The following is a 19,833-nucleotide window of genomic DNA, read 5'->3' on the forward strand; positions in this document are numbered from 1 at the left end:
CCACCTGTTCAGTCAATACTGCTCAGAGGTACAGGCAAGCATGGCAGGTGAAAGGCTGAACAGGTTTGCAGATGACTGGAAACTATGGTCCATAATTGACTGTATAGCTGACACAGACATCCTCCAGAAGTGTCTTACAGAGACAGATACCTGGTGTCAAAACAATGCCCTCAAGCTGAATGGCAAAGAATGCATAGTCATCCCCTTTGGGTAATACAAAGTGCACACAAATTACCAGATAGGTGGTAATCCAGCATGTACGGAGAAAGTCATTATGGCCCTGGGGACACAGGTAGATAGTAAACTCACCTTTGATGATCACATGGCCAAAGTGTTTAGATATTCGTTCAATGTAGGCCATCTAATGTCACCTAATGTAACACACTTCGTATAGTCTGATGATGTCACCATCCTCCAAATATACCTGTGGAAAAGAAAATTCCCAGTAATATGTATAGCGCGTCATGTTAATGCGTACTCTTCTATTATCATGAAGTAGTTAGGTAGGGGTTTGAATCCTGCACTGGGCAACTGTGTGTGTTCCCCTTGGAAAGGAACAACCTTTTAGGAGAGTAGTGAAACACCTTTGTCAAGTCTGATGATGTCACCATCCTACAGATATACCTGTGGAAAAGAAAACTCCCAGTAAGCTGTATAGCATGTCATGTTAATGCGTACTTCTCTAGTATCATGAAGTAGTTAGGTAGGGGTTTGAATCCTGCACTTGGTGAGTGTGTGTGCTGTATGTGTGTGATACTGTTGGTCAATGTTTTGTGGGTTTCACTTTTACCACTGTATGACATATCAGTATGCATTGCACAAGTGAGCTAGCTGTGTGTCAAATACATATCTGTACATGTTACCTCAATGATTGCATGTGCGGGAACCCTGCTTTCTCCAAGAACACAGCTGTCATCCTTGCCAGACTGTGTTGCTGCTTCCCAGACCTTATGTCACATATGTATGCTTGTGACAAGCCCAGCCACTGCAGTGATCCCTGACCTAGGTCATCTGTGTCACACAAAGTCATTATGGTTCCTATTGGAATGTGTGAGTGAGGGTCTATGGCCAAGGTATATGTCAGACCTGTTCAAACGCAGCAAAGTCTGTCAATGATGACTATTCATAACAGGTGTAGAACAACCTATGTGGATATGCATGCAGACCCCTTATTGCTTATGTGATCCACCAAGCGATTCCAAAATACCTTTGGAAATGTGATTAACAAAGGAGAGATGACATAACGCTTGGTTGCATGTACACATCGGTACCTGTTCATCATGTTGGTGGCTACTACCTATGTGGTACTGTGGGAATAATATGTTCCTTAAAGGTGGATGACTATGCTTAGTTTGGCTTATAGCTTTACAGCATGGATATGACAACAGGCATCTCTCTGTATGATACCCTTGTGGAGGATGTGTGTGTCATCTGGAGAATGCATTATAGGCCACAGTATGCATTACCAGACGTGGACAGACATATCCCTACTGTGATTGCTTGTACCTAAGAGAGCTATATGCCAAACAGGAGTGGTCTCAGTAATGGGTGCAGGTGAATACCAGGGGTTACTGGCATTGTATAAAACCTGAAGGATCCAAATGTTGCTGTGTGTCCTACATCTGTGTGTCGGTTGTCAAGACATCATCTAATGATTGGTTATGGTCAGGCTGTTGAAGTGATGTATACCACCAGAATGCAAAACAATGACAGATAGTAACAGTATCACCCACAGCACAGTGCCAAACCATGTCATACACACATGTGTAGTCAGGTTCCGGAATGTGTGTAGTACAATGCATACTGGCCACCAATAGAAACTATGGAGTGTTACTGTGTAATACAGAGCATGTAACCCTGGCCATGTGTCCACTATGCACGTACATGCAGACAGTGCACCTCCACCATATTCACAACTGTACACCTGCAAATCTGTGCTACACACATCCCACACATACTGTCCACTCTCTAACACATGCTGCCAATACTGCAAACATCAGCCAAGTGGCACATGGCCAGACAATACACAATTGGAACCAACGCTGGTGTAAACAACACTACAATGACAATCATAGCTTTAATGCATCATGCCTGCTCAGCTACACCTTCAAGCATATCATTACACTCTACAGCTGACAACATGCTAACATTGCTATACTGCTATATAGACACTCTGTGCATCAGCACCATGGTTGCCTGTTCCTGCATCGATGTTACAGATGACAGGAGGTGACACAGGTTTCATCATATGCACAGGGTGTGTTGTTGGTTTTCCAGAGGCCTACAGTGAGACATCCAATTGACATGTATGTGTGTGTGTGTGTGTGTGTGTGTGTGTGTGTGTGTGTGTGTGTGTGTGTGTGCGTGTGTGTGTGAGGGGCAGGAATACTGGAATGGGCCAATGTTGTTGTAATGTGTGTGGGTATGTGTTAGCCCTAGGTGTCTGGAGTATGTGTGTGTGTCTGCATGCACACAGTTCCACCATGTGGCTGTCATATATGGGTATTTGTGGGACAGCCACAGACTGTACCTGCGAGGCTTTACAGATCACCATCTCTGGCCACGGATACGGTACCTGTGCCTGGCAGGGGTGCTATTGACACTATCAGGTACTAAGCCAGACTAGGTACTATCCCCAGAGGTGGATGGATGCACACTGGACACAGGTCCCTGCTGGGACTGTCCAGAGCCACGTGCACGTGGTCTTCTAGGACATTCTATGGACAGCCCACCCCCAACATTGCTGGGGCTGGTACTGGCACTACGGGAAAGGCTGTGGCTTGAGGGATGTTGGCGGCGACTGCCAGCTGCTGATGTTGCTGGCATACATCCACGTCGATGTCTCAACCATCCCGCACTGTCCTGACACATGGACATGACATTGCGGAGGATATCTAATGTCTCTCCCCAATGTCTATCAGTGACCTCGGTGTAATGATGGATGGCACCTGCTAGGTCACGGATACTGTCAATGATGGTGGTGTTATGTGCCCTCTGTGCCCTTAGTCATAGATTCATAGATTCATAGGTAGGTACTGGGCTATCTGCCGGAGGGCATTTATAAGCCTAGCCAGGGTGTGTCAGCTTTTGCTGCCCCATTGATTAATTAACTGAGCCTCTGTGAAGAAAAGCCAATGAAGTGATCTCAGGGGTGTATTTTCTGTTACCCATCCACTCATCAAGGTTTCCCTCGAAGAGTGTTAGTGAGGGGCTCTACCTAATGTAGTTAGGAATTTTGTTCCAAAGCATGGGGAGTCTCTGTGGCAGGAATCTATCTCTTCAGCATGTTCTATTTATTGTTGTGGTGAGGTTTAGCTTACTAGAGAGAGTGGCTCGCAGTGACTTGGATTTCTTTGGTTGGTGGTTAATGAAGATGGCCTAATACACATGGCACAGTCTGATGAAAGAGTAGCACTTTCAGCAATGTTAACAATAGAGACACACTCACATCACCATAGTTGTGGTGGCTGCAGAAGAACAGTATCAACCACCACTATCACCTGTGTTCAGCTAGGGTAATCCTGTCCATGTTAGCTGCTATGTTCAGCTGGGGTCATTCTGTCCATGTCAGCTCTAACACTACACAAATGTTACCATAACAGATGGCCAAAGAGGGATGCATTGAATCTTAGGTGCATGGTGTACTGTTCCATATGAGCCTGTGCCTCCATGACAGCCTGGAACATGCGTGACATTGTCAGACCTGTGGCACACCTGCCAGTGGCATGATGAGCAGCAGTGCTCCTATGAGAACCCCTGGACATCTGCCTATGTGGTACCCTTCCAGACATCTGGGTATGGCTGTTGTGCTGGGATGCATGTGCCATGGATACCACACTGTCCGGGTCAATGCCAACTGTATGCTGTCCCTCAGCTATGGGCATTGGTGATGGATGTATTCGCAGTATGACTGCATGCATGGATGGGGTGGATAGCTGTGTACTGTCGATTGGTGGCCCAATGACAGACCCTGGCAAACACGCCTGTGCCTCAACACACCTATCTTCATTATCACTATGTGGCTCAGTGACATCAGTTTCCCTGCTGCAGTGAACCAGCCCTAACACAGCACCTGTGGGAGGGAGTTAGGAAACACACTTTACGACCTGTACATGATGTTGGCACACATGCACACATGAACACATGCACACATGCACACATGCACACAAATACACTCCTCACTACAGCAGATACCCACACACACCACCAGCATTCCAAAACATACTTAATAGTGGTTGAAGGTGGGTTACAGTATCACAGGAAAAACAGTCATATCACACATGTCAGCATGCAGAAGGTTTGTTGCTCAAGACCATGCAGTGCGAGTGTAGACAGCCCGTGTTAATAACAGTATACATGGCTTTGATGCATGTGTGTTGTTGTTCAGTGATTGGCCTCACCCTGGAATGCAATTTGTCAATGTGTACATGGACACAACATTGCTGTGCAAGTATTAGTAGGTCTATAATGTCCTGTGCACCATCACTCACAGGTATACATACCATGGCTGGATGTGTATCTGTGTATCACATAGATATCCATTTCTGATTACAGTGTCTGTAGCAGACAATTGTGGACACAGGTTTAGCACATGCATGATATGTATACACACAGGATGAGTGGTGCATGTATAAGTGATGGAATACCATTGCTCAACATGGCCAGTGTACAGTGGGTATGGTGAGTGTAGGACATATTGTGGGCATGCCAGTGCCAGCCATGACATGGCATGCTACAACATGACTGCAACATTGAACATCACACATACCCAATGTGTGTCATGTGAACTATACACTCAAGAGCATTACAAGACATATATGTGTCACTTTATACAAATGGTGATTGCTATGCATATTGTGTATAGGTGCATATGTTTGCACTCACACACACAACATTGAGGTGCATAGCAATGACTACTATATGTAGTACTGTGGTCACTGTAACTGGATGGGATGTAGTATTATGAGCCATCATCATCATGCATCATGTGGTTACTCAAGGCTACTAATGTGTGCCAGACTGCCACCTAGCATGCTGTACCTGAACTGCAGTACTGTGGCTACAGTCACAATTACACAGCCACTTGTTACATGGGTTTGTAAGGTGCCCAATAGGGAGCATTGCCTAACATGAATGTGTTATGTGATGAAGAGTGTCGCACAGCCCCATGATAGGCCTCTACCCCTCAGGTATATTATGTGTGCTGTGTGGATGACATGTGGGATACTGAAGTGTGTCTGGATACGCTATGTGTAGCATGTTGAGGTGTACTGCATATGACAAAGTTGTGTATGTTGTGTACATGTGTATCAACTATGCCTATCCAATGTCCAGTATGGTGTTTCCACAATTGTGTGTGACGCTCTGTGTATTGCATGCGATTGAGGCAGCTACTGTCATTACTGAGATGTGCATAGTCTCACAGCAAACATGCACAGCATGCATTATGCGTAGGTGTGTTACATGTACATGAGTACATGACTAGTGTGGCACTGTGATTATCAAAGGGAAGGCTACTGTCCACCTGTGTCCCATGTTCCCTTATCACACATTCGGTGTTAGGTAGACTACCACCTATGTGGTACTTAATGGGTACAGTGTTTTGGCAGGAAGGGATGGCACTGCAGTGTCAACACTGAGCTTCAGTCCATACCTTGGTCACCAGGCACCTGTCGCAGTAAGTATGCCCCATGTCTCTCTCTCACTCTCTCTCTCTCTATATATATATATATATATATCTATATATATCTACATGTGTAGATATATATATATATATATATATATATATATATATATATATATGTATATATATATATATATATATATATATATATATATATATATATATGTATATATATATATATATATATATGTGTGTGTATACATACACATACTTACACACATACATATATGAAGGCGGGTCATTTGGACTCGCCGAAAGCGCTTACCTTCACTGGGATTATTTGTTTTACAGCTTGCAACAATAAAGTTGTCTTTGGTTTTACCAAGTGTTCTCTCACTGTGTGCAGTCGGCACTTTTAGCAGTTTTTTGGTTTCTTCAGTTCGTTGGTCGCACATACATATAAACATCCATTGCTGTACATATAGATATACATATAAGCACATATACAGTCCACTTTTCATGGTGGGAATATCAGTTATGCGACAGTTGTGAGATATACAGTTATGTAATAATATTGCACAGTGTTGTGCAGACTGCATTGAAGGTGTCCAGAGCCCATGTAGCTTTAGCAGGCCTCACTGGCTGCAACACTGCAAAGCTGACAGACCATACCCACAGCGTTTAACCACCACGTGTTATATACCAGCACTGCATGCTGTTTTCTTTGCCACACACTACAACCTACATAGAAATATGCACATAACAACCTTCAACAACGTATATATCTATATATATATATATATATGTATATACACCCTTCACAAACAGTTGCAGTATGTCCCTTGCCCTATGCACATGTACAGATACATAGAGATACGTACTGCTGCCACATATGGATGATTCACAGTATGTAGAGTACTCTTCAAAAACATCTACTACATGCCAGCAAATACATATGTGTTACATACCTTTCCTTTGTATTTCTCTGTTCCGTCTGTTTTTAAAGGAAATATTTATTTATTTATTTATTTTTTTTTGGTTTGGGTTTTCTCTGTCTGTTGATGTTGCTCTTTCTTTTTCTGTGTCTCTCTGTTTCTGTCTCTTTGTCTGTGTCTGTGTCTCTGTCTCTCTCTCGCTCTTGCTCTCTCTCGCTCTGTTGCTGCAATGAGATTATTGCATGTGTGGACAACAAGTACAGCCTGCTTTTCTAGGTATCTGCACATGTGCATGTGATGGCCTCTGCACCAATTGGTGCCCACCATTTAGTAATTGCATGCAGCCTGCTGTGTGGTAATTGCAGCACTCACTGTCATAGCAGCCCACTGCTATAAAATGCTAAGTTAGGTAGGCGTAGCCCTTTCAGCTTTCCAAAGTGGGGCCCATGCTTGTTTGCTGTGGACACCGTTGTGTCATTCAGTCAGAAGGTTGGTATACTTCTTATATCTGAAGATAGGGTTGTAGCCAGTGATTTGCATGTTGTACTCAAACCTGAATGTTGCTGCTTCTAGTACACACTTGTCAGTGTAGACTTTTACTCACCCCTCCAAATGCTTACACAAGATACATGGGAGTATGTACTTTCTTTTCTAATTAGACAATTAACTGCCATACAAAAGTAGTTATTGCAATGTATTCTTCTGGCACATGAACTGTTTGTGAACTACTATACTGTAAATATTAATTAACTCACTTCTGAACAGTTTGTTGTTTATTTGTGTTGACATTAGCACAGGCTGCACAAGACAACTGGACACATTTCAGTACTGAGTATGCCTACCTACATCCTTGGTAGAGCCTGAATACACAGGTATATTGTTCTTTTGGGTAGGAGTGTAGAAGTACAGAGAGCATTATATATTATTGTGTGATGTTTATCTTGCTGAACATACAGGGTTGCTGTGTACCTGTTAGTCTATCAGGGTAAGTAGTCTGTCTGCGTAGCTCCCACCTGTGGACATATCCAGATGGTAGCCAGGGTTAGCCTATTATTCTTTGTCTCTGCACCACACCGGTCTTTTCTGCACTGGAACAATGGCATTGTCACAGTTGGTTGCTACCAGTACATGGCTACATCCTTTGATATTTCTATGTTGTACTCCTACATAAGGGTATGCTTGTGGGACTCCTTCCAAAGCTATTTGCAGAGTGTGTAACAGCAGAAAAGCTGATATACCTGTGTGTTTCTGCCTCTGCCAGGCCTCTGATACACTCAGGTATATATTTGAACAGCCTCAGGGAAAGGTACATATAAGTGAGGTACACCTGTAATATATTACAGACATTACGTTGAGACTGTGAGAGAATCAGAGCATGTGTATTAATACGCTTTTTCTGACGTGCAAGCAGTGTCTACTCTTACTTATTGACATTATTCATTAAGTGTAATTCCCCAGTCAGTACTTTTCAGAGGGATTCTGAGGGATACAGCTAACATTTGTTTGCGAATCAGGGACATCCCTGACAAGCAGTCACAGTTGGGAAGTATGGCCTCTGCCCTATTCAAATATGCCAGTGTTTATCCTGCTCTGATACTGTGTGGGGTTTGTAAAGTGCTACTGTAACATTATTTCTTGCTAGAATGGCTGGTTCTCTTTTCACAGTCATGTCATGGAATTCCACAACAACTGCTGGTAAAGATCCACAGAACAAGATTTGTGTTATGGCATTCCTATTTTCCCCTTACATTCACTCATTGTAATGCATGATATATTTATTACAGCACCAACTTGTTGTATGTCTACTGTGGCTTAGTGGTACTTCATGCAGTGTAGTGTGTCCAGGGTTCGAGACTGACAGAGGTGCTTATTTTGCTGCTCAGCAGAACAAGGGTCCTGCCATGCAGAGTGACTAAGGCACTTTTAAGCAGTTGTAAGCAGGTTTGCATGAAGCTTAGCAATACTTAGCTAAGCGCAAACATGCGCACACTTGCTCAAACCTGCTAACTACTGCTTACAAGCGCTTACTCCCGCTAACCCTCGCGCTCATTTCTTTGAAAGAAAAGAAAATGGAGAGATAGGAAAGTGGTGAAAAATGGGCACAAAGAGGGAAAGACAGTAGGGAAAACAGCTCAGGATGTGCAGGATGGATGTAGGGAAGGTCCAAAGCTGCCCATTTCTTTACCAGCAACAGCTGTGCATATGTTAGAAATTTGGAATGAAATTTGAAACCTTCCACCCCTGAGAGAGGGGTGAGGACAACAAAGTATGTTGTACTGCCAATTATAATTATCAGTTTACATGTCCAGCAGACATGTGTGCAAAATGGGCAGCTATGTATGGGGCATAATTGTTTTGTGGGAACAGAGTGCCCTTTTTTTTTTTTTTTTTTTTTTCAGGTGAGAGTGGAATGTGAGGTAGAGGAAGCAGGTATATTTGGGGAGGTAGGTTGGGGAGGTAAACAGACCAGACAAACAAGATGCATACAGGGGCGGAATATGACACATGGGGTGGGTGAACACAATTGACGGGGAAGGATGTTTGAAAATCGCAAGCCCATGAGCCAACAGATGGTAACAGTGGAACTGAGATCCCCACCCATGGGCAGTCACCACTGCACCTTCACAGCTCAGAGGATGGTGTGCCGGGGGCTGCATAGGAGGGGCAGGCTCACCCGTTAGTCGTGCCACTCTTGCCTCGAGCTGGCGTAGGGGATCAGTGACTGAACGCTGGATCTCCCTACGCACCACAGCCCGGACCCTTCGGAGGGTGACAGGTGGCCCTTCTCTGCCCATGCTTGCATGGGGGGGGTGAGCCCCATCCCCTGTAGTGCTTCCACCCGAAGGTGGCACAGGATCAATGGAGGAGGGGAGCCCGGGCTGGGCACCGGACCTGCTGGTGTCAGGTGCAATCGCCAGCTGAGGAGGGACAGGTGGGTCCGCTGGGACCGGCCTTCCCAAACGTTCTGTGTTTAGGTGTGTTTAATTACAATATAGACAACAGCATTCCAAATTAGTTGTAACAGCATGCAGTAATATTTCCATTAAACCAACACACCAGGGTTCCAACAGTTGAACAGCAAGCATAACACATGCATATATTGAACGACAGTGGACATTCCAACAGCATGCAGGGATGATTGGTGGCAACAGGCCACCAAGATTGTGGTGTTTGAACAGGGCACATGCATCAAAGTAAATGCGGATATTTATAGAACAATAGGACATATGTCCCAACAAATGTTTTGAGATTAGACATACCCATTGAGGTGTGGAATTGCATTGTTTATGCACATACAGTAGGGTGTAAAATGATACCCCCATTAACATCTTATAAGTACTTATAGTTTACACTGCATTTCTATTGACTGCAGGTGTATATCCCCTACATGTATTATTACACTAGGCAATGTGCATTAGGTTGTGTAATGGGTTTGGCTAGTTCATTATATACCTGACCTATATCTGACATACTAACTGTCCAAGATGCAGATGTTACTGCTACATAGTTATATATTTTATTTATATTTATATATCTACATATCTGGATGTGTTCACGTGACATTTTCAGTTATATTTCTACAGAACCCTACATTTCAAGTAGCACACTCACATTTCTGGGGAACACATTAACAAGCTACTCGTGTACCAGATTTACCTATGCATGCCAGCCATTAACCAACTGTTGAGGACTGTATATATGCTTCACAGCTACTGACAGTTCCTTCATTCACTTTATATGGGACTGCCCAACTGTGGGTTGACAGCACTTAATACCACAGTACTATTTATATAATGCAAGAGTACAACATTTCAAAGTAAGTGACACGGACACACTCCAAGTATTATACCTTTATTAATTACATTACACACTTTTCTAGAGGCTCTCTCATTTATTTGATATTACAGTGCATGCAGAAGACTTATTCAAGATGTATTATACCTTTATTAATAGGTTACAACAATCTTTTTCAGGCTCGCTCTTTATTTTATTAAACAGTACATGCAGAGATATTATTCAGGACTTATTTTACCTTTATGAATGGGTTACAACACTCTTTTCCTGGCTCTGACTTATTTTATATAACAGTACATGCAGAGAAATTATTCAGGGCATTTTATGGCTTTATTATTGGGCTACAACACTTTTTTTCAGGCTCTCTCACTTATTTTATATAACAATACATGCAGAATAATTACTAACCTGCCTGGTGGCACAGCCTTAGCAGCCTATCTGCATAGGCTTGCTGATTCGCAGCATGGACACCTGCAGCTGTGAAGTAAATGAAGGGATATTGAGACATACCTATCCATTATATAGACTACAATAGCATGTCTTACATACTTCATTCCATGGTTACCTACTCAGTAGTGGGGCATCTTGCATGTCACAGGCCTCCTGTATTCATCAGTTCAGTAGGTCCTGCATCCATCTCTTCAGGTCTGCATGGTAGTGATGGACCTGCTCACCAGTCCAAGGGACACCTATAGCACTGGTGAGATCTTGAGCTAACTGGTTCCAAGCCTCTGCTTTGTACTCCGTCCCTTGAAACTGGCCCTGCAGGAGTCTTGACTCATGATGGTGGACAAGGAGCCAAACCATGTATTTTGACTCCTTGATGCCCCAACGTTGTGCTCGAAAGTGAGTACCCTCTCTAGCACCAGCCATTCTGACTGCAGATGGGAGCTACAATCAGTTATGGTGAGTATTCCCACCAATGGAGCTTAAATATGCTGCATTTCCCACATTTATTTGTGACTGGCCATGTTTGAAAATTCTCGGCTAACAGCAAACCTACTTAGCAATGGTTAAACTTCCATTTATAAGTATATGTATGTTAACAGTGCATGTTTATGCTAAGCTGTCATGGCTTAGTGGTTCAGTACTTTGATTATGGTGTACAGTGTCCCGGGTTCGAACCTTGTCATTGCTTTTTATTTTACTACTGTCAGGACAGGCTAGGGGGTGTGGCTGTGTCTAGGCAACCTTGCTTTACATTGCTCCATGTTGCCCGACGCTGCGCTGGTTAGTGCTGTGCGCAGCTCTGCGCAAACCTATTGTGCTAGGTAAAGTGCTGCTTAGCTATGGGCAATTATAGTGCACTGGGTAAAGCGCTGCTTAGCTATGGGCAATTATATTGCGCTAGGTAAAACGCTGCTTAGCTATGGGCAATTATATGTCAATATCCTTAATGCTGCTCACCTTATCTTTATATATATACATTTTGTTCACTAATACATAGGCCATTTCAATGCTTTTTACTAAAATTTCATTCATATATGTCAGAAATTATTTTATATACTAATTTAAAACATAAAATAGACAGGGGAGTGGTGGGACTAGAACTGGGAATGCCTCCTCTTCGTGCAAACGCTCTACCACTATGCTATTGCTATTTGACTTGATTTGCATAAACAATTCTTATTATGCTCTTCGATGTCGAAATTGCTAATTGCAGCTAAGCAATAGGCCCACCCGCGCAAACACGTGCAAATATGGGCAGCTATATCGGGAATTATAAAAAAATAAAAAGTTTACATTTTATAATTACAAAGGGGTTTAGTATGTGGGGATGTATTAGGTTTACATTTTACAATTACAAAGGGGTTTGGTATGTGGGGATGTGTAGTGTTTGCTATATCAGGTATTATAAATGAAATATTAAAGGTTTACATTTTACAATTACAAAGGGGTTTAGTATGTGGGGGTGTGTAGTGTTTGCTATATCAGGTATTATAAATGAAATATTAAAGGTTTACATTTTACAATTACAAAAGGGTTTAGTATGTGGGGATGTATTAGGTTTACATTTTACAATTACAAAGGGGTTTGGTATGTGGGGATGTATTAGGTTTACATTTTACAATTACAAAGGGGTTTAGTATGTGGGGATGTATTAGGTTTACATTTTACAATTACAAAGGGGTTTAGTATGTGGGGATGTATTAGGTTTACATTTTACAATTACAAAGGGGTTTGTTATGTGGGGATGTGTAGTGTTTGCTATATCAGGTATTATAAATGAAATATTAAAGGTTTACATTTTACAATTACAAAGGGTTTAGTATGTGGGGATGTGTAGTGTTTGCTATATCAGGTATTATAAATGAAATATTATAGGTTTACATTTTACAATTACAAAGGAGTTTAGTATGTGGGATGTGTAGTGTTTGCTATATCAGGTATTATAAATGAAATATTATAGGTTTACATTTTACAATTACACAGGGGTTTAGTATGTGGGGGTGTGTAGTGTTTGCTATATCAGGTATTATAAATGAAATATTAAAGGTTTACATTTTACAATTACAAAGGGGTTTAGTATGTGGGGATGTAGTAGGTTTACATTTTACAATTACCAAGGGGTTTGGTATATGGAGATGTATTAGAGTTACATTTTACAATTACAAAGGGGTTTAGTATGTTGGGATGTATTAGGTTTACATTTTACAATTACAAAGGGGTTTAGTATGTGGGGATGTATTAGGTTTACATTTTACAATTACAAAGGGGTTTAGTATGTGGGGATGTATTAGGTTTACATTTTACAATTACAAAGGGGTTTAGTATGTGGGGATGTATTAGGTTTACATTTTACAATTACAAAGGGGTTTTGTATGTGGCGATGTGTAGCATTTACATTTTACAATTACAAAGGGGTTTAGTATGTGGGGATGTATTAGGTTTACATTTTACAATTACAAAGGGGTTTAGTATGTGGCGATGTGTAGTGTTTGTGATGTGTACATTTCTGTGGACTCGCTCATTGCACTTGTCATTTTCACATTTTTATAGTTGCAGGGGCGTGGATATTTGGACTGCTCGGCAGTCTGACACGCCGCCTGCAGTCTTACATGGTCCATGTTAGCCTTCCAGTTGAGTCAGTGCCCTCATGCATATGCATGATGCGCTCATGTCATAGTGTTAAATGGCAGTCTCTGAGTAAGACTTGGTTAGTCTTACATGGAGGATTACTGAATCCCCCCAAAGTATTTATTAAGGGCACAAAGGTTATAGAAAAAATGTATCGGTGTAAACAATTATATATGTATATGAGGTGCTTTAACTTTTAAATTTGAATTACACAAATGTAGAAGTATTTTATTACTGGTGATGTAACATCCTGTGGAAAGAGAAGAGAGGTCATCCTGTCTAATTTACATCAAGTTATCAATATATCATTTCAGTTCCAGATTTTCTTGTTTACCTTATAGTTATGTCTTGACTGCATGAAATATTCTTTTCAGTTCTGGTGTCAACATTGTATACATGTGAAATACATGAAAAATATATTATATTATGATACAGTAACATAAAAAATATACTAAGAATACACATTAGACAACATTTACATTAACAAATCATGCATAGTACATGTATCTGACTAAGAAATGGGCAATATGTAAATGATAGTGGAACACATCTCCATTGCACCTCTGTGTGCAGATATAAGAGGTCCAAGAGGATGTACAGACTGTGATATCTTGAGTTAACAAAAGCTGTAAAGGACATCCCTTACAAAGAGAGCAGTTTTACACCAAGTACTAAGAAATATATACCAACAATAACTGCACAATCAAACTTCTCCAACTAACACAAATCATAGTGGCATTATATTCATTATGCATACATTTTTCACATTTTATGATAAACCTAATGCATGCTAAACATATTTTTCACTACTTGTATATGCTGCTGCTCTTAGTACATTGGGCAGCACACATATTTTGTTATATATTGATTTGTAACATTTCCTACAAGTATGCGACAAGTACTTATGGATACTTGGGTAATACATTAACACTGCTATGAATGCCATTCCCCAGTGCCATACTTGTACACTGATGGTTTACCAGCATGGGAAAGCATATCATAATACTGAGTTATAATGGGTACTGTAGTGGCTGCTACTATTCAACACTGGTATGTCAGTGCATTGTTACATTGTCGCAATCCGTGGCATTACTAGCATGTGTGAGCCACTGCAGACTTGCTGTTATAAATTGCTTTACATGGTACACTGATCAGTACCATAAATACATGTACTTACACTGCTGAGACTATGGCATGCTATTAGCTGTATGTGTAATCAGGCATAGGTTCATAGGTTCATAGGTTAACATAGTGCATAACACTAATGTGTAACCACGCATAAATGCACTGCATGCTACTTTATGCATTGGTGAAATTCTAGCATTACCTACAAAAACAGCTTTTTTTTTTCAAGTGGTGAATCTTGCATTGTCTGCATATTCCTCCAGTGAGGCTGCATAGGTCAATCTGACTTTTGTGGACATGTGTGTCTCCTAAGGCCTCCTCTACTCGATTCATAGCTTCATAGATTTTTTTTCTAGGCTAATGATCGGTGGGGCTTTCTAAGCCTAGCCAAATTTTCAGGAAATAATAACAATGTCCTGCATCCCAACAGGACATTGAGGGATGGCATTTATAACTTACCTCTGTCCATAAGGGACATGGGTGACAGGCCCAGTGTAAATGTTATATTCTCCATCCAATGGTCTAGGTTGTACTTAAATTGGTTAATAGATGAACTCAGCTTCATATGGATGCGAAGTTTGTTCCATAGGAGGGGTAGTCTCTGGGATACATATCTGTCTCTCCAACATGTTCTGTTTAAGTCACATACAAAATTCAGGCCCCCAGACCTTGTATTTCTGGTAGTCTTTGACTTACAAATATGTAGGAGATTCATAAGTGTGGGGGTTGTGGATGTTTGTAAGCCAGGTATAGATCACCCCTTAACAATCTATAGGAGACTGAGTAGATGGAAAGGGCTTTTAGGCATTCTGCTTAAGGCAGGTTTGTTACACCTTGTATTCTTTTTGTAAGCAACCTCTGAGGTCATTCTAGTTGCTACATATGCCTGGTCAGCTACATACCCAGTGGAGCATTGCACTGTATGATCAGTCTGATAATGGTGGAGTACAGTGTAATAATGACCTCTTTGCACCTAGAAGTTGCACAACATAAAGGGATTTCCTCATCACTGTGGCCACATGGTGGTCAAAGGTAAGCCTACTGTCTACGTGCATACACAGATCCCACTGGGTCAACTCTTAGGGGCTTATTATCAACATGGTAATTAACCAGGATGGTTGACTTCTCAAATGTTACAATTATGCATTTCTTAGCATTGAGTTTAAGACCATGACTTTGGCACCATTTGTTAGTCAGAAGTAGACCTTTTTGAAGAATGCTAGTGTCTGCAAGGGTAGTGAATGATAACCCACAACTTGCAAACATCTGCAAACTTAGTGACCCATAAAGCTTCAGCATTTGCTTCCAATTCAGAGAAACAGATGCCAAAAAGGAATGGGCCCAGTTCTCAGCCCTGAGAGACTCTGCTAGTAAATGGCCTCTTGGTGGAGGTGGCCTCACCTATTTTGACATCCTGGGTCCTAGCAGTGAGACATTTGGCTATCCAGCTGGTGATAAAAGGGTTTATACCTAAAGTAGTAAGCTTGAATATAATACATAAGTGGGGTATTGTATCAAAATCCCTAGCCAGGTTGAGGTAACCTGTGTGGACAGTCTTACCTTCATCCAATGCTTTGATGTTCCTCTCAAAAAAGTCCACCAGATTTAATAGACATGACTTTCCTTTAACAAAGTCGAACTGTGATAGGTTCAGCATTTGCAGCTTACCTATGTCCTCATTTATCAAGTTCATGATGACCCTTTCCATGACCTTACATATGAGGCTGGTCAGACTTATGGGCCTGCAGTTACCAAGATCAGTGGTTGGACTGCCTTGTGCCATCTTCCATCCCTTGGGCACAAAATCTGACTGAAGGCTCCAGTTGAAAAGTGATTCAAGTGTCTCATGCTATTAATGAAACATCCCAGGGTGTTATCAAGGCTCACCAATGCAGTGTTTTTGGCCTTGAAAAGTACATTGATGATTTGTTTGCTAACTAATGGTTGGGGGGATTGTGGTATGCGATATTTCCTTTGGACTATTGGGGGGAGTGGAAAACAAATTTGAGCTGAACTTGTCAGCCAAAAGGTTGACAAGGGCCTCTGGTTCAGTGTTGGTGATGCCATTTACCGTTAGATTCGGCACATTGTTGTGCATTTCCCCTGAGGTTACGGACATAGCTGTAGGAAGCTTTGTGGTCATCCTTTCCCTGAGACACTATTTTTTCTTCCAGTTTAGCCTTTGATGAATTAATTAACCGTCATCGATGCCTATTTAGTTTAGCCAGCAGGATTTTAGTGTGTATGATTTTATTCCACCAACGCTTGGCCAAGATTTTTTTTTCTTTTGTGGTATAACTTGCTCTATATAGCTATGAATATTGATGTACAGAGATTTTGTAAATAGCTCAGAATATACTATGGGTTTACTGAGTTTGGGGCGTGCTTAGAATTTAGCCAAGTCATCACTTAGTAAAGGGAGGTTAGCCTTGGAATAGTTCCTAATGGTTTTTGGTTTTCTTGGATCCCTGTATTTAATTTGTATAAGTAATACTGCCCTTTGATCAAATCTGATGAGCAAGGACATTACACTGGGTGAGGAGCATCACCCCCCCCCCCATGTTAGTGAGTACAAGATCAAGGATGTTTGCATGCCTGGTAAGAAAGTAGACCGATTGATCCAGTATGTTGGATATTAACAAAATTTAGGAATCACTGAACTTGTGTATTAGAAGTGGTGTAGGATTCCCAATCTACAGAGGGGTAGTTGAGATCCCCCATTAATATCATACTGGGTTGAATGGTGAGGGACTGTAGTACATTGAGAGACTTATCATTGGCTTCTTGTGACATGGAGCGGGACCTAGAGGTTGCAAGGATATGGTACAACACCCTGTTTATGGTGAGTTGCACATGTATGAGTTCCAGTGGGTCATACACTTTAACTAGTCTGTATGTGAGGTTGGTTTTAATATAGTCTTAGACTCCTCCACCTTTAGTTCCCTCCTGTGCAGCAGCTGGTCTAGCAGTATGAAAGGCATTATATCCTTGCATTGCTGTGGTACTGCCTGCCACTTTTAACCATGCCTTGATTACTACACAGTTGTCTGCAGTCTCCAGGGAGAGGAAGGTTTGGAGGGACTGCAGTTTCTTGTTAAAACTTCTATCATTGAGCAGAACCACCTTCAGTTAAGTCAGTAATTTATCAGTTTGACATCGCCTAAAAAGGCACTGTGGGGTGGAAAAGATCTTTGCCAATATCCAAAAGCCTAGAGGGGATAAGTGCAGACCATCCTTAGCAAAGCAGCATGGTCAGTCAACCACATCCTTCCAAGCTGTCAAATATTGACACCAGAAGCTAAGGCAATTGTTAAAATCAATCATTTTCTTTTGGTAACATGGCATCATCCTTGGAAAAGGTAATATGCTGTTCAGTGCTGGGCTCATACCTGCCTGAGACACATAATCAGTGAGCTTGATCATGTCTTGCTTCATATAGACAAGGGAGGTATGCCGCAGGTCATTAGCACCCACATGGACTATGACACAGTCACACTGATACCTGTGGTTTAATGACTTGAGTCCCTGTGTGACTTGATAGATCCTAGCCCTGGAAAGGCAGCTAACCATGGCTCTCTCCTTACTCAGTCTGGTGAGGGGTACATCGGTATACCTCACTGTAGAATCACCAATGACCAGGTAATTTGGCTATGTGCTGGTTTCCCTTAAAGGCTCATCAGTAGAGTTATTGGATGCAGTGTTGCTATGTGTAGTGGTGGTTGATGTTTTAGCAGAGAGTGTACATGATGGCTAAGGACCCATTCTTTGATTGGACGGTGCAGCAGGTGTTTTAGGAAGGTTACCTGTAAGTGCCTCAGCATAAGTAGTTGTATGTGCAGGGCCTTTACACTACACAGTAGGTGAGGCACAAGTGTCGAGGATAACCTCTATAGGATTAGTTTTGGTTGTATGAGAGAGTTTTGCCTCCAACATTAAAGCATGTTTCAATCTCTTGCATACTTTATCTGTTTCATTAAGAATAGTTGGGCTGTCAGTGTACATTCAGCACTTGTTACAATGCCTCACAATCTCCATCTCAAGCAGGCTGGACCAGAAAGACTTGGGAAGTGCATATCCATGGCTACTAATCTGCTAGGGAGGAGTCAGGTAATTTAAATAGTGAATAGGTCAATAAGACAAGGAACTTGATGAACAATACTCAGCTATGCACAAAATAGATGGTCTAGTAGTTAAAAAAATCTGTCTAAGCAGTAATGCGACATGATTGTAGAGCAGAAGCCTTCCTAATGTAAAGAAACTGGTTTGGAGCCCAAGTGCTTAAACCAGAACAGACACTTAGAAAGGCAGGCATAATAACCTTTCACCAGCAATTTGAAGCTAGGAAGGTTGAAGGCTATCCTTTCTTCCCACAAGAGTGTAGAACACAAACGCTCCTTATGTAAGATAACTAGTTTGAAGCCCAAGTGCTTAAATCAAATCTAAGAGACTTAGAATAACAGTTACGATGTAATCAAGACACTGACAATAATAAATGCAGCAGATTAAACGCAACTGAACAATTTAAGAATGTGCAGCAAAACCTAAATAAAGTAGGAAGAAGCCCAAATACAGTAAAAGCAGCTGAATAATGTGCATTTTTAAGTAAGTGGGAAGGGAGGAAACAGAAGATAATTCAAGTTTAAAAGACTAAGGGGAGGGCTTTCCCAGCTGATCTGTCGGTGCTTGGTAGAATGAGCTGATGAGATGAGGCTGTGAGGAGTGTATAAAATATATAACAGGGGTGGGCAACTCAAAAGCCACATAGTTTAAAAGTACAACAGAAGTAGGGTGGGTGTGTGGTAAACTCAAATGCAGACAGAGATCAGCAATAGCCAGGCAGAGAACAGCAAGTCAAACAAGTACCAGTTATTCCCAGTTATTCACCATCACTCATTTCACTGTCCCCTTTATTCTGGAATCACCAGCTGGACACACAAGTTGAGTGAGCCCAGGAGTTATCAGTGATGCTAACACAGGATGGCTTGAAACAGTGCTAGGATGCCGTACTGCTATGTGCTGGGATCATTGAAAAGGCAATTGTCAGTCTAAAAGCACTGGCCTTTCTATATGTGTGCTTACACCCCCCCCCCATTCAACTGTCAGTACTCCCTCATGTTCTGCCAATTCACCTGGTCTGGCTACGAGTAGTGGGTCCAGGGCCACCAGCCTCACTCCATGACATGGTCATTATCCTTTCTCTTAAACAGAGGTACACAGGCAGGATTTTATAATTCCTTCCCACAACAAATCATGTGGGCACCTAGGCTGCATAAATTG

Source organism: Protopterus annectens, chromosome 12.part0 (assembly GCF_019279795.1).
Source record: "Protopterus annectens isolate FY-2018-M chromosome 12.part0, PAN1.0, whole genome shotgun sequence".
NCBI classification, from domain to species: domain Eukaryota; kingdom Metazoa; phylum Chordata; order Ceratodontiformes; family Protopteridae; genus Protopterus; species Protopterus annectens.